This window comes from Hippopotamus amphibius, chromosome 8, assembly GCF_030028045.1.
Source record: "Hippopotamus amphibius kiboko isolate mHipAmp2 chromosome 8, mHipAmp2.hap2, whole genome shotgun sequence".
NCBI classification, from domain to species: Eukaryota; Metazoa; Chordata; class Mammalia; order Artiodactyla; family Hippopotamidae; genus Hippopotamus; species Hippopotamus amphibius.
The window spans coordinates 76,907,521-76,923,292 of NC_080193.1; the positions used below are offsets into that span (position 1 = coordinate 76,907,521).

At 39.9% G+C, this 15,772-nt stretch overlaps 1 protein-coding gene across 6 annotated transcripts in view; it reads right to left on the reverse strand.

Annotated features, from left to right (window-relative positions):
- The window catches only part of LOC130859023 (DIS3-like exonuclease 2), a 386,474-nt gene extending 371,617 nt beyond the window's left edge, over nt 1–14,857 (reverse strand). For 2 of the 6 annotated variants that reach the window (XM_057746250.1, XM_057746251.1), the window contains exon 1: nt 14,778–14,794. The gene's annotated coding sequence lies outside the window, so the exon portion shown is untranslated. Of the gene's footprint in view, nt 1–10,468; nt 10,593–14,442; nt 14,482–14,777 lie in introns of those variants that run through there. The other 4 variants (XM_057746244.1, XM_057746243.1, XM_057746245.1 and 1 more) reach the window with 4 other exon arrangements.
- Nucleotides 14,858–15,772: the final 915 nt, after the last annotated feature.

A 15,772-nucleotide genomic window follows, 5' to 3' on the forward strand; every position in this document is an offset into this window, starting at 1 on the left:
AAAAACCACCACTTCAATAGCATCAAAAATACAAAATACATAGGGTTAACTGTGACAAAAGATGTACAAGACAAGTGCAGTAAAAACTATAAAATATTGCTGAGAGAAAGTAAAGAAAACCTAAATAAACATTCATGGGTTAGAAGATGTTAAGATGGCAATTCTCCCCAAATTACCTATAGCATCAATACAATTTGAATCAAATTCTCAAGCAGGCTTTTTTGAAAAGCCGACAAGCTGATTCTAAAATTAACATAGATTCAATCAACTGTTTTTATACACATATCCCCATATTCCCTCCCTTCCTTGACGCCCCCCCCTCGATTCCCCCCCTGGTGTACCCCCCAAAAAAATAAAATAAAATAACAATAAAAAAAAAAAAAAAAAAAAAAAAAAAAAAAAAGTGAGAGATTTGCACACAGGAAAAAAAAAAAAAAAAAAAAAATAAAATTAACATAGAGAGCCAAATCGGCTGCCTGTTCTGGGTGGGATGTCGCGTCAGGACCTCACTTCAGACATAGAACCAACTGAACACCAACAGACAGCCTCGGACACCAGAAAGGACCGCGAGGATCCCGGTAGGGAGACATCTATGACGGATCAAAGAGGGTGAAGCGGCGGAGCTGTGGCAGACAGGAAGGAGTGAGAAACATACGGAGGGTCCGCACCGCAGCTCAGCATTCCTGGACCAAGATGTCGATTCACAGCTGAACAGAGGGTCCGGGAGCGGGAGCGTGGGAACCGGAGAGCTGGTTCAGGGTGAGAAAAACTGTTGCCAGTAAGGTGACGGACCGAGAGGACAGGAGGGAAGAGGTCCATGGTGAGGAGTGCCTGCCCCTGAGAGCTGCCCGGCCATGATGGTGGCTGGAGGCTGCAGGCTCATGGGAGGGGGGCAGGAGCTGAGGGCATAGCCTCTCTCTCTCTTTTGGGAGCCTCTGCAACAGGCAGTGGAGAGACGCCCTGTGGGCCATCTAAGGCGCTCAGGGATAACAGGGACCCTCAGGCCCTCAGGCGGGGCTAGATTAAAACCCCTTGGAAAGCCGGCAGCAGGGAGGCTGCCAAAAAAAAAAAAAAAGAAAACCCCGAGAGAGGCCCAACTCTGAGACTTTCTGTTTACACTTGAGCCACCGGAGTCCCTCTGCAACAGGCACCTCCAAGCCCGACTGAAACAACAGGGCGCCACTGCTCACTCACTCCCAGGGAAAGGAGCCACTACTGTACCCTCTCCCTCCCCACACGCCAACGCTTACAGATGAACAATAAAGGAAGCTCTGCTGGTCACACAATAATGCAAAAAAACCCAAGGCGAGGAGAAGGACACTTAACAGCTGAGACTCTTAAGGAAACAGAAATATCAGTATCAATCCTATTGAACTGGTACATTCTGGGATCAGCTCTGGATTTTTTTTTTCCTTTATTAATTACGATCTTAGTCCTAAGGGATCTACAAGTTATATAACAATTTTTAATGCTATTTTTTATTCTATTTTTATTTTTTTGCCTTTTTATATACTTCTATTTCTAGCTAAGTTTTTGGTAGTACGGACAATATATCTCTCATACTTTCATCCCTATCTTTTATACATTTCTATTCCTTTCTTTTTATTTGCATATTTCCAATCACACTACGCTCTTCTATTCCCCTTTCTTCCATCCATTTTTAGTTTATTTTATCTTAACATACTTATAAGCAACACTATCGATCTGCTCAGACTCCTTACTCTATTCTCCAGATGACGCACCACCTTGGTATTTAATATTAGGTTTTTGTCTTTGTCTTAGTTCTTAGTACAACTGTCTAATTTCATTCTAAGAATCTCCATTCTGTCTGGTGGTACTCTAGCTCTTTTTTATATTTGATCCTAGCTTACAAAATCTCCCTGGATTAGTGTTTGTATGTGTAAGGTGTTATTTGTTTGTTCGTTTGCTTTTGCTTTTGTTTCTGATTTGTTCTGTTTCAGTTGTCAATTTCTATTGGGTTTCTCTTTGAATTTCTGATAGCACGCTGGGGTTCTGTCAGGTCTTTCCAGAGCTTTATGTGCTAATGGATTCAGTAATTGTGTGTCTTATACATGTATGTGTTTCCTAGACTTAATATTTGTTTAACCCAACACTTGGACATTAGTCTGAGGCTTGGACAGTCTTCTATAAACACCTCTATCACCAGGACAAGCAACCCCAAAAGCTTGGACAACCATGAGGAAACAAAGAAACACCATGCAGGCAAAGGAGCAGGAAAAAAACCCACAAGACCAAATAAATGAGGAGGAAATAGGAAAAATGCCTGAAAAAGAATTCAGAGTAATGATAGTAAAAATGATACAAAATCTCGATAACAAAATAGAGAAAGTACAAGAAACAGTTCATAAGAACTCAGAAAAACAAACAGCAATGGATAACAAAATAACTGAAATTAAAAATACTCTAGATGCTCTAACCAGCAGAATGACTGAGGCTGAAGAACGAATAAGTGAGTTGGAAGATAGAATGGGGGAAATAAATGCCACAGAGCAGGAAAAAGAAAAAAGAATAAAAAGAACAGAGGACAGTCTCAGAGACCTCAGTGATAACATTAAGCATACCAACATTCGAATTCTAAGCATCCCAGAAGAAGAAGAAACAAAGAAAGGGTCTGAGAAAATATCTGAAGAGGTTATACTGGAAAACTTCCCCAACATGGGAAAGGAAATAATTAATCAAGTCCAAGAAGCACAGAGAGTCCCATACACAATAAACCCAAGGAGAAATACACCAAGGCACATATTAATCAAACTAACGACAATTAAACACAAAGAAAAAATATTAAAAGCAGCAAGAGAAAAGCAACAAATAACATATAAGGGAAAACCCATAAGGATAACAGCTGACCTTTCTACAGAAACTCTGCAGGCCAGAAAGGAATGGCAGGATATACTGAAAGTCCTGAAAGAGAGAAACCTACAGCCAAGAATACTCTACCCAGCAAGAATCTCATTCAGATTTGATGGAGATATCAAAAGCTTTCCAGACAAGCAAAAGTTAAGAGAATTCAGCACCACCAAACCAGCCTTACAACAAGTGCTAAAGGAACTTCTCTAAGTAGGACACACAAGAAAAGGAAAACACCTACAAATACAAACCCAAAACAATTAAGAAAATGGTAACTGGAACACACATGTCAATAATCACTGTAAATGTAAATGGATTAAATGCTCCAACCAAAAGACACAGACTGCCTGAATGGATACAAAAACAAGACCCTTCTATACGCTGCCTACAAGAAACCCACTTCAGACCAAGGGATACATATAGACTGAAAGTAAAGGGATGGAAAAAGATATTCCATGCAAATGGAAGTCAAAAGAAAGCTGGAGTAGCAATACTCATATCAGACAAATTAGACTTTAAAGTAAAGACTATTACAAGAGACAAGGAAGGACACTACATAATGATCGAGGGATCCATTCAAGAAGAACATATTACAATGGTAAATATCTATGCCCCCAACATAGGAGCACCTCAATACATAAGGCAAATGCTCACAGCTATAAAAGGGAACATCAACAGTAACACAATAATAGTGGGAGACTTGAACACCCCACTTACATCAATGGACAGATCATCCAAACAGAAAATAAATAAAGACACACAAGCTTTAAATGACACATTAGACCATCTCGACTTAATTGATATTTATAGGACATTCCATCCAAAAACGACAGAATACACTTTCTTCTCAAGTGCACACGGAACTTTTTTCCAGGACAGATCACATCTTGGGTCACAAATCAAACCTCGGCAAATTCAAGAAAATTGAAATCATATCAAGCATCTTCTCTGACCACAATGCCATGAGACTAGATATCAATTACAGGAAAAAAACTGCAAAAAATACAAACACATGGAGGATAAATAATTCACTATTAAACAACCAAGAAATCACTAAAGAAATCAAAGAGGAAATCAAAAAAATCTAGAAACAAATGACAATGAAAACACAACAACCCAAAACCTATGGGATGCAGCAAAAGCAGTTCTAAGAGGGACATTTATAGCAATACAGTCCTACCTTAAGAAACAAGAAAATTATCGAATCAACAACCTAACCTTACACCTCAAACAATTAGAAAAAGAAGAACAAAGAAACCCCAAAGTGAGCAGAAGGAAAGAAATCATAAAGATCAGAGCAGAAATAAATGAAAAAGAAAGGAAGGAAGCCATAGCAAAAATTAATAAAACTAAAAGCTGGTTCTTTGAGAAGATTAACAAAATTGATAAACCATTAGCCAGACTCATCAAGAAAAAAAGGGAGAAGATGCAAATCAACAGAATTAGAAATGAAAAAGGAGAAGTAACAACGGACACCTCAGAAATACAAAAGATCATGAGAGACTACTACAAGCAACTATATGCCAATCAATTGGATAACCTGGAAGAAATAGACACATTCTTAGAAAAATACAATCTTCCAAGACTGAACCAGGAAGAAACAGAAACTATGAACAGACCAATCACAAGTATGGAAATTGAGGCAGTGATTAAAAATCTCCCAACACACAAAAGCCCAGGACCAGATGGATTCACCAGCGAATTCTATCAAACATTTCGAGAAGAGCTAACACCTATCCTTCTCAAACTCTTCCAAAATATTGCAGAAGGCGGAACACTCCCAAACCCATTCTACGAGGCCACCATCACCCTGATACCAAAACCAGGCAAAGATGTCACAAAAAAAGAAAATTACAGACCAATATCACTGATGAATATAGATGCAAAAATCCTCAACAAAATTCTAGCTAACAGAATCCAACAGCACATTAAAAAAATCATACACCATGATCAAGTGGGGTTTATCCCTGGGATGCAAGGATTCTTCAATATACGCAAATCAATCAATGTGATACATCATATCAACAACTTGAAGGATAAAAGCCATATGATCATCTCAATAGATGCAGAAAAAGCTCCTGACAAAGTTCAACATCCATTTATGATGAAAGCTCTTCAGAAAATGGGCATAGAAGGAAATTACCTCAACATAATAAAAGGCATATATGAGAAACCAAAAGCCAACATCGTTCTAAATGGGGAAAAACTGAAAGAATTCCCTCTAAGGACAGGAACAAGACAAGGGTGTCCACTCTCACCATTATTATTCAACATAGTTTTGGAAGTTTTAGCCACAGCAATCAGAGAAGAAAAAGAAATCAAAGGAATCCAAATTGGAAAAGAAGAAGTAAAATTGTCACTCTTTGCAGATGACATGATATTATATATAGAAAACCCTAAAGACTCTACCAGAAAACTGCTAGCACTAATTGATGAGTTCAGTAAAGTAGCAGGATACAAAATGAATGCACAGAAATCTCTTGCATTCCTATACACTAACAACGGAAGAGCAGAAAGAGAAATTAAGGAAACTCTCCCATTCACCATTGCAACAAAAAGAATAAAATACCTAGGAATAAACCTGCCTAAGGAGGCAAAAGATCTGTATGCAGAAAACTTTAAGACACTGATGAAAGAAATCAAAGATGACACAAACAGATGGAGGGACATACCATGTTCCTGGATTGGAAGAATCAACATCGTGAAAATGACTGTACTACCCAAAGCAATTTACAGATTCAATGCAATCCCGATCAAATTACCAAGGGCATTTTTCACAGAACTAGAGCAAGAAATCTTACGATTTGTATGGAAACGCAAAAGACCCTGAATAGCCAAAGCAATCTTGAGAAGGAAAAATGGAGTTGGTGGAATCAGGCTTCCTGACTTCAAACTATACTACAAGGCCATAGTGATCAAGACAGTATGGTACTGGCACAAAAAGAGAAAGGAAGATCAATGGAATAGAATAGAGAACTCAGAAGTAAGCCCAAACACATATGGGCACCTTATCTTTGACAAAGGAGGCACGAGTATACAATGGAGAAAAGGCAGCCTCTTCAATAAGTGGTGCTGGGAAAATTGGACAGCCACATGTAAAAGAATGAAATTAGAACACTTCCTAACACCATACACAAAAATAAACTCCAAATGGATTAAAGACCTACATGTAAGGCCAGACACTATAAAACTCCTAGAGGAAAACACAGGCAGAACACTATATGACATCCATCAAAGCAAGATTCTTTTTGACCCACCTCCTAGAATCATGGAAATAAAATCAAGAATAAACGAATGGGACCTCATGAAACAAAAGCTTTTGCACAGCAAAAGAAACCATAAACAAGACTAAAAGGCAACCCTCAGAATGGGAAAAAATAATTGCCTGTGAAACAACGGACAAAGGATTAACCTCCAAAATATACAAGCAGCTCATGCAGCTTCATACCAAAAAAGCAAATAACCCAATCCACAAATGGGCAGAAGATCTAAATAGACATTTCTCCAAAGAAGACATACAGATGGCCAACACACACAGGAAAAGATGCTCAACATCACTAATCATCAGAGAAATGCAAGTCAAAGCCACAATGAGGTATCACCTCACACCAATCAGAATGGCCATCATCACAAAGTCTGGAAACAACAAATGTTGGAGAGGGTGTGGAGAAAAGGGAACTCTCCTGCACTGTTGGTGGGACTGTAAGTTGGTACAGCCACTATGGAAAACAATTTGGAGGTTCCTTAAAAAACTACAAATAGAACTACCATATGATCCAGTAATCCCACTCCTGGGCATATACCCAAAGAAAACCATAATCCCAAAAGAAACATGTACCATAATGTTTATTGCAGCACTATTTACAATAGCCAGGACATGGAAGCAACCTAAATGCCCATCAACAAATGAATGGATACAGAAGATGTGGCATATATACACAATGGAATATTACTCAGCTATAAAAAGGGATGAGATGGAGCTATATGTAATGAAGTGGATAGAACTACAATCTGTCATACATAGTGAAGTAAGTCAGAAAGGGAAAGACAAATATTGTATGCTAACTCATATATACGGAATCTAAAAATGGTACAGATGAACTCAGTGACAAGACAAGAACAAGGACGCAGATGCAGAGAATGGACTGGAGAACTCGAGGTTTGGGGCTGGCGGGGGGTGAAGGGGAAGCTGAGACGAAGTGAGAGAGTAGCACAGGCATGTATATACTACCAACTGTAAAATAGGTAGCCAGTGGGAAGTTGTTGTATAACAAAGGGAGTTCAACTCGAGGATGGAAGATGCCTTAGAGGACTGGGATGGGGAGGGTGGGGGGGACTTGAGGGAGGGTGGGGGGGGAGTCGAGGGAGGGAGCAAATACGGGGATATGTGTATAAAAACAGATGATTGAACTTGGTGTACCCCCCCAAAAATAATAAATAAATAAATTAAAAAATAAATAAATAAAATTAACATAGAAATGAAAAGGACCTCAAAGAGCCAAAGTCTGCAAAAAGAACAGCAAAGCTGAAGGACTTATACTATCTGACTTCAAGCCTTACTATAAAACTAGAGTAATCAAATCAGTGTAGTACTGGCATCAATATAGACAAATAGATCAATGAAACAGAGAGTCCTGAAGCAGAACCAAATACATATATAGATTTTCAGCCTAGGTATAACCTAGGTACAAGGGAATTTAGTGAAGGGATATAGTCTTTTCAACAAATGGTTCTAGAAAAATTGAAAAAATTTTATATTTAAAAAATGAACTTTGATCCATACCTTGCACTATTTATAAAAATTAACTCAAACTAGATCACAGATCTACAAGTAAAACTTCTAGAACATAGGAGAATATCACTGTGATATTAACTTAGGCAAAGATTTTTTAGATAAAAGAAAAAATTATAAGTTGGACTTCATCAAAATTAAGAACTGCTCTTCAAAAGTCATCATTAAGAGAATAAAGAGAGAATAGGAGAAAATATTTGCAAATCCTATGTCTGAATAAGGATATGCATCCAGAACATAAAGAACTTCTAAAATGCAGTGATAAGAAAATACACAATTAAAAATGGACAAAACATTTGAACAGACATTTCACCAAAGAAGTTATATGGATAGCAAATAAGTCCATGAAAAGATGCACAGCATCACTTCCTCACGGAAATACAATTTAAAATCAGGGGGACTTCCCTGGCAGTCCAGTGGTTAAGACTTTGAGCTTCCACTGCAGGGGTGCAGGTTCGATCCCTGGTCAGGGAACTAAGATCCCACATGCTGCACAGTGCAGCGAAAAATAAAATAAAATAAAATAAAAGTTAAAAATAAAATAAAGTCACAATGAGATACCAGTATACATCTATAAGAAAGTCTACAATTAAAAAGACTGACCATACCAAGTGTTGCCAAGGATGTGGAGGAACTGGACCTCTTATACATTGCTGGTAGGAATGCAAAATAGTACAGCCACTTTAGAAAACTTTGACAGGTACTTTAAAAGTTAAGCAAATACCAGGGCTTCCCTGGTGGCATAGTGGTTAACAATCCACCTGCCAATGCAGGGTACATGGGTTCAATCCCTGGTCCAGGAAGATCCCACATGCCGCGGAGCAACTAAGCCCATGCGCCACAACTACTGAGCCTGTGCTCTAGAGTCCGAATGCCACAAATACTGTGCCTGTGCATCACAACTACTGAACCACGTGCCTAGAGCCAGTGCTCCGCAACAAGAGAAGCCACCACAATGAGAAGCCTGTGCACCACAATGAAGAGTAGCCCTCACTTGCCACAACTAGAGAAAGCCCGAGCACAGCAATAAAGACCCAATACACCAAAATGAATAAATAAAATAAATTTTAAAAAAAACAAAAACCTCTTTAAAAAAAAAGAAGTTAAGCATATACCTACCATATGATCTAGCCATTCTACCTCTAGATATTTAACCAAGAGAAATAAAAGTATATATCCACACAAAGACTTGTACACAAATTTTCATAGGAACTTCATTTGTTACCAACCAAGAATTGGAAACAACCAATATGTCCATTAGTAGGTGAATGTATTAATAAATTGTGGTACATCCATTCATAGGAATATTACTCAGCATTAAAGAGGAATCAACCACTGATACGCTAAAAAAAATGGATAAATATCAAAATAATTATGCTGAGTGAAAGAAGCATAACTACATACTATACGGTTCCATTTATACAAAATTCTAGGAAACTCTAGGAAATAAAATTAATATATAATTACAGAAAGATCAGTGGTTATCTGGGATGGAGGCCAAGGAGTCAAAGATGTAATGAAAGCTTCAGGGGTAATGGGTATGTTCACTATCCTGTTTGCAAAGATAGTCTCTTGAGTACATACATACATTAAAACTTAATAAATTGTATACTTTTAATATATACAGTTTACAGCAAGTTGACTATACCTCAATAAACCAGCTTTTTAAAAATATGGTCTTAACCAATAACTAATAATGCTTCACAATACAAACTGGATGCTAATTCAATCATTAAAAGTTTCCTGTTAATGTATATTGTAGTCATAAAATTCATATGGCATCCTTACTTCCAAACTATTAAGAAAGACTGAGTTGAACTGGCAAAATTCAGTAAATCATAAAGAAAACATATGTCTTATTGGAGCAAAAGATCTATGAACAATTCACATGTTTTCACTTAAAAAACATAAAATAACTAAAAAGAATAACAAACCATGTAAATTGTTGATGTTAAGTAGGATTAAACAAAAATAACCATGTACTGTTATCTCCTCCCTGGTATGACTGCTACTACAGTTTCATATTAAATCCTCTAAAACTAACTAAAGCTGACCAAGGCAAAGAGAGAAAGGAGCAACTATTTCCCATGTAGAGAAATGCTCTCTAAACAAGCTGAAGTTAAACAGAAATGTTTGGGCCTTCTCTCCAAATCCCTCAGCACCTAGACAATCACTACAAACCTCTTCCTCATCAAAGCCTAATGGAAGATAGAAACAATCCAATTTCATTAAAGGAAGCCTGTAGAGTAACCTAAAGAGCAAAGTTCCTCAATCAGCATTATAAAACTTCCTGCCTCCTCCTGGTTTAGGTACCCAAGCTCTCAAGTCTACCAAATACTCCAATAATTAGTCTTTCATTTAAAGGAATTTTTTAAACCACAGGGAACAGGTAACTTCCTACAGTATCAGCCTACTTCATTACTTGCCCTTTTCCTTATGGTTCTTCTAGAACTTACTCTAATGTTCTCATACCTAGAATTCATGCTGAAATCAGAGTCCAATTTAGAAAAGCAGCACAAATCGGTGTGGTGGAAGGAATATGGACTTTGGAATCAGATAGACTGGGTCCTTACTTTAGTTCTAACACTTATTGCCTATGACCCAAGTAAACTTCCTGAGCCTCAATTTTTTCATGAGTAAAAGAGTCGAATCGTTTTTCCCAATGGGCAACAATTGATATTAAATGATACAATGCATGTGAATTACTCAACACATAGGAGGAGATCCATACATGATAATCTGCTTCCTCTTAACTTTCTAATTAGAAGGCATTTTCTGAGGGCAATGTACCTCTTCACCAGCCCTTACCTCCAGTTGACTTCATCAGACATTTTCACTGTGCTTTGTGTCACATGAAAGTCCCTTCCTACCAGTGTGAACACTATCTCTTGCCTGCCACCATCTGTGCATCCCAGAGGCAGATATTACCAGGCTGTAAGAAAGGAATCAGAAGTAGTTGGATGGCACACTCATGTCCATTAGCAGCATTATTCACAACAGCCAAGTGTGGAAGCAACCCAAGTGTCCATCAGTGGATAAGCAAAATGTGGTATATAAATACAAGCATTGAAAAGGAAATTCTGACATATGCTACAATACGGATGAACCTTGAGAACATTATGTACAAAAGACAAATACTGTGTGATTCCACTTATATGAGGTACTTATAGTAGTCAAAATCACAGAGACAGAAAGTAGATTAGTAGCTGCCAGAGGCTGGGAAGAATGGGAAGTTGTGGTTTAATGGGTAAAGAGTTTCAGTTTTACAAGATGAATAGTGCCGGAGATGAATGGTGGTGAAGACTGCAAAACAATATGAATGTATTTAATACCACTGGACTGTACACTAAAAATGGTTGAGATGGTAAATTTTATGTGTATTTTATCACAATTCTTAAAAATTGGGAAGAAAGGTTTTTTGGACTAATGGCTGACTAAACTTGAATTAATCTAGCCTCAACATGAGAGTTAATCAAATAATTGCAGCTCTGCGGCATCAAGTTCTTGCTATGATTCCAAATAAAATGCTATCTAAAAAGGTCTTCTTGTCAAATCCTTCTACCTTCTGTTATATGACACAAAGGAGCATCTTGTGCAGTTCCACCACCCTCAGTCTAAAAAAGATAACAAGAATTCTGGCTGTTTCCCTCACATCACCAATAATGGCATAGATGGCCAGACTGCAGAGGGACTTACAGAACCATCCCAGGCCCATAGTTTGATTTGTATATGTGCTCAGTAGTATTTGATTGAAAATGAACTTCATTTCCCACAGAAACTCTCCACTACAAAAAAAAAAAAAAAAAAAAAAAAACTTTTTGAAGGTTAAAATAAAAGGACACTCCAAAAACTGGATCCTATAAGGCTGATCCTGTAAGGCTGGTCAACATTACAGAAAACCAAAGTCTGGGAAACTGAAAACAAAAATTTACAAATCTTCCTCACATAAGACAATGCTCTGTTATACTTTTTTTGTACTTAAAATACTGAGCCACCTCAAAAATCATTTCAAGTCCAATACCTAAAATCAACTGGTTTGTAAGCATTGTGAGATGAACACTATAAAACATGGTACAAATATGATTCTTTCAAAACCATTTAACAGTAATAAAACTCACAAATAAGCATAAACCTTTGTCTCAAAATAAATCACCTAACCTAAAAAGTTTAATGTGTTCTTTTTCATTTCTGATGACTTCATCAAAATGTGCAAGGGGAACCCAAGTATACGTGCCACAAGCAAATACATGCAATGAGGAGAGGATAAAGTGAGAGACTCTCGACTCCACAAAAGTGAAAGAATTATTCGACTGCAGAAGGACCAATGTAATATTTGATTAATATAATCAAGGATCTGAATCAATGAAGTTCAAAATTTTATGCAGAGTCACCTTTTAGGCAACTAAAGTCCTCAGACAATCCATTGATCGACAAATACTTCCTAGGCATCAAATATGCCTTAGCATATTGGAATGGGGATGTGGAAATCAGTTTCTGTGCCTCAGTGGTACTTCTGGTCTAACTAAAGAATAAACCACAAAATCAGAACATGTAAGCAGACAAGAAGCCAAAAAGGAGTTTAAAGACCAGAACTCTAGTTCCAACTCTGCCCCAACTCACTAAGATGTCTGTCCTTCAGCAAATCACTGAAAATTCTATAGGACTCTATTTTCTTACCTAGATTAAGACAGGATAATTTCTAAGGCCTCTTCCACTCTGGATTGATTAATTCAAGTTGAAAGACAAGGGAAAGGAACGGGGCCTTAAAGAATTTGTAAGATTTGAATTGACTGATGGGAGAAGGAAGGATACTGCAGAGAAGGAGTATGAGGGTACAAATGGACGCATCATGTATGATTTCACTTATATGAGATACCTAGAGCAGTCAAAATCATGAAAACAGAAAGTAGAAGGGTGGTTGCCAGGAGTTGGTGGGAAGGAGGAAAAGGAAGTTGTTCAATGGGCACAAAGTTAGTTTTGCAAGATGATAAAGTCCTAGCAATGTTACACAACAAGATAAATATAGTTAACCATACACTTAAAAATGGTTAAGGGGGTAAATTTTATACTATGTAATTTTTTAAATCACAATTAAAAACAAAGGCTCACAGAAATTAGTGCCCTAGCAGTCATACAAATGCAAAAATATTTCAAATCAACTAGCTTCTAGTGTCCAATCCTAATCCCTAAAATTCCTTTTTCTCCCCAATTAAAAAAAAAGTAGACACGCCTTGCTAACAGTACATGGAGGCTTCCTCAACTACAGTAAAGCTGAAGGAGCATGTTGAGAAAACAAAGACAATGCAAACACCAAGCAATGGTAGAAAATATGAAGCAGGCTAGTCAAACACAATCTAATTGTGTCATCCCCACCCACAATCTAGCCTAAGACTCTAAGTAAAACTGTACAGAGGCTTCTCTTTACTCCAAAGATAAAGAAAAACTCTTCAACCTGCTTACAAGGCCCAGCACCCTCTGGCCCACCTTTCCAACCCCCTCTGTACCAGATGCGTCTACACTCTTCCTGAACCATACATAGATCTGTACCTTAAGTCCCCAGTCCTCTCCGTGAATCCTGCCATCACAGGGTCTTTTTGCCCTTGCTGTTTGTTCTGACTGGAACATTCTTCTTTTCCTGAGCATCCTTCAGATCTCAGTTCAAATGTCACTTCAGTGACTTCCCTAATTCAAATACCTGTCACAGCTGCAGTTTTACATTCATGTGATTACTCTGCCTGCGTCTGCTGAGGACAGGGATCACACATGCATTCACTCTCTCCAATTTCAAATGCTAAACACAGCGCTGAGTACCAAGTAAGCACTCAAATACTTGTTGAATAAGTGAATAAATGGGCACCAAACCTGTAAGAAAGCAGTAAAATATCATAGAGTGTCTCCTTAAGAGTTTGTGCATCTTCATAAATGAATTTCTGGCAGATGCCCAAAACAATTGAGCCTAAAATCCCTATTCAACTCTTTTAAGAAAAAGTCAATTTAGATGCCTGTGTAAATTGCTCTGGCCCTTCTATGTCTCTAAGCAAATGCTGAGCACTGTAAGTGTTTAATAAATACTTACTGAATTGAAATGAAATTACACTGTTTTGAATAATGGATTTTGATAAACTCCTGCATTTTAGTCCCAAATGTCATTTCCGAAAATTGTTCATATGCCTCAGTTGCAGTTCCACTATCACTGGGTTAATTACAATGCAGCTATCTAACAATGTTCAAATAAGGCTTAGAGTATTCTTAGTCCCATTTCTTCAAACTCAAGTAAGGGAGGTTTTCAGTCCCTTGTATTTTCATATAAATTTTACTTTGCCAATTTTGGGGATTTTAATAGAGATTGTGTTGAACTTGTTTTCAAATGTAAGTCAGAGATATTAACAACACCTGCCCCTATTTTTTTATTTTTAACCTCTTTACCTACTTCTTCAACGTAGCAAATTTCACTTGAAATTTTTCCCAAACCTACTCAGTCCCAAGGAGAGTTCCGTCTGTAGAAAACTGTTAAGACACAAAATCTAATTTACAGAGTACTAAACGCACCAAAAACTGGAAAGCTAATTCCCAGTTAAAGAATCAGTTCAAAAAGCTGGATTAAATGAGTCTCCACGATCAACGAAGCAGATAAAGTATACCAGTTTGGGAAGCGCAAAACAGCAGGCAAACATCAAGTACTACACTAAAGCAGCTGCTGTCAAGGATCCTAAGGCGCCCCATCCCTGTCAATCCCAAACACCTGTCAGACCCACGCGAACGCGCCCACAGGTGACCCGAACCTCGCGAAGCGTCCGCTCCACAGCAACAGGCTGTGTTTAGTTCTAGCTTTTCCTCCCAAGACACCATACTGGGCTAAAAGGGAGGGCCGGCGGGGCTCGGGCGCGAGGAGACCGGCCTGGGAGACCCGGTAGGCCAGCGGCGATAGGCGTGGGGTGGACAGGGGCGACGCCAGGGCCAGGGAGCGATTCCAGAGGCGGAGAGCACTCGCCCAGGGTCGTCGGCTCAGGTGCCCCTCGAGGCGCCGCGGAGGCCTAGAAAGCCAGACCCGGGGTCGGTCGCGGGGAGGGGTCGAGGTGGGGAATGCAAGGGGGGGGGGGGGGCGGGGAGGCCTCACCGTGGCTCCAGGGAGGCCAGCGCCGCCTCGGTCCCGCAGTTGCTAAGGAGAATGTTCTTCCGGGTCACCGGCGCGGAGTGATAGAGAGCAACGGTGGCCGGGAGGGGCCAAGAGCGAAGCGCGGGGTGAGCGCGCGGCGGAGGCGGTAGAATGCTGTAGTTCCGCAGCGGCGGCGGTTGGGGGGCGGGGTGGAGGGCTCTCCCGACTTCTGTGACCTGACCCCGCGGAGACGACTGGCTGTAGCCGGTGGCTCTAGCTGCCTGGCCCCCTTTTCCGGGGCCAGCCGCCGGCGAGCGCCTTCCCGCCCCTGCTCCTGAACACTCCCAGCCCCAGTCCTCAGTGCTGTGCCTCGCCGGGCTGCCTCTCTGAGCCGGCGCCGCCAGCCCACAGCTTCTAGCTCCCAGGTGTAGCCACGCCGGCCCTCTCCTATGATAACTCGTTCCTTGATTTGCTCCACGCCCGGTTAGTGAGCACCTGCTCAGGGTTAGGTGCAAGGCTGGTCCTAGGATACTGAGGTGGGCAACCCAGGCGTGGTCCCTGTCCTCCAAACGGGCAGGCAGGCAGTATCCTGCATACAGTATTGGGATGCTCAAAGTGAAGGAAGCTAGGGGTGCCTGCCCGAGGGGGGAACCTACCCAGACTTAGATGGGGAAAAGCTGATGGTGGAGACCTCAACCAGGTTAAAAGGGTAGGGAAGAGTGTTCCAGGGAAGAGTGTAGACTCGATTGAGAAACCCACAGAAAGGTCCGTAAGGCCTGCCCAGCTAAGTGTGTAGAGAAGAGAGAATGGTTAAGGATGGAACCTAGAAAGCATCAATATTGTAGCTGTGAACAAAGGAAAAGGAACCACCCCACCCCCACCCCCCAAAGAGCAGGCAGAATGTTTGAGAGACTGCTGAGGAGACTGCAGAAGAATTTCAGTAAGGAGGTGATCACCGGTGTAAAATGCCATGGGGATCCGGAGCCCAGTGGTGACCAGAGAAAAATCAAAATTCA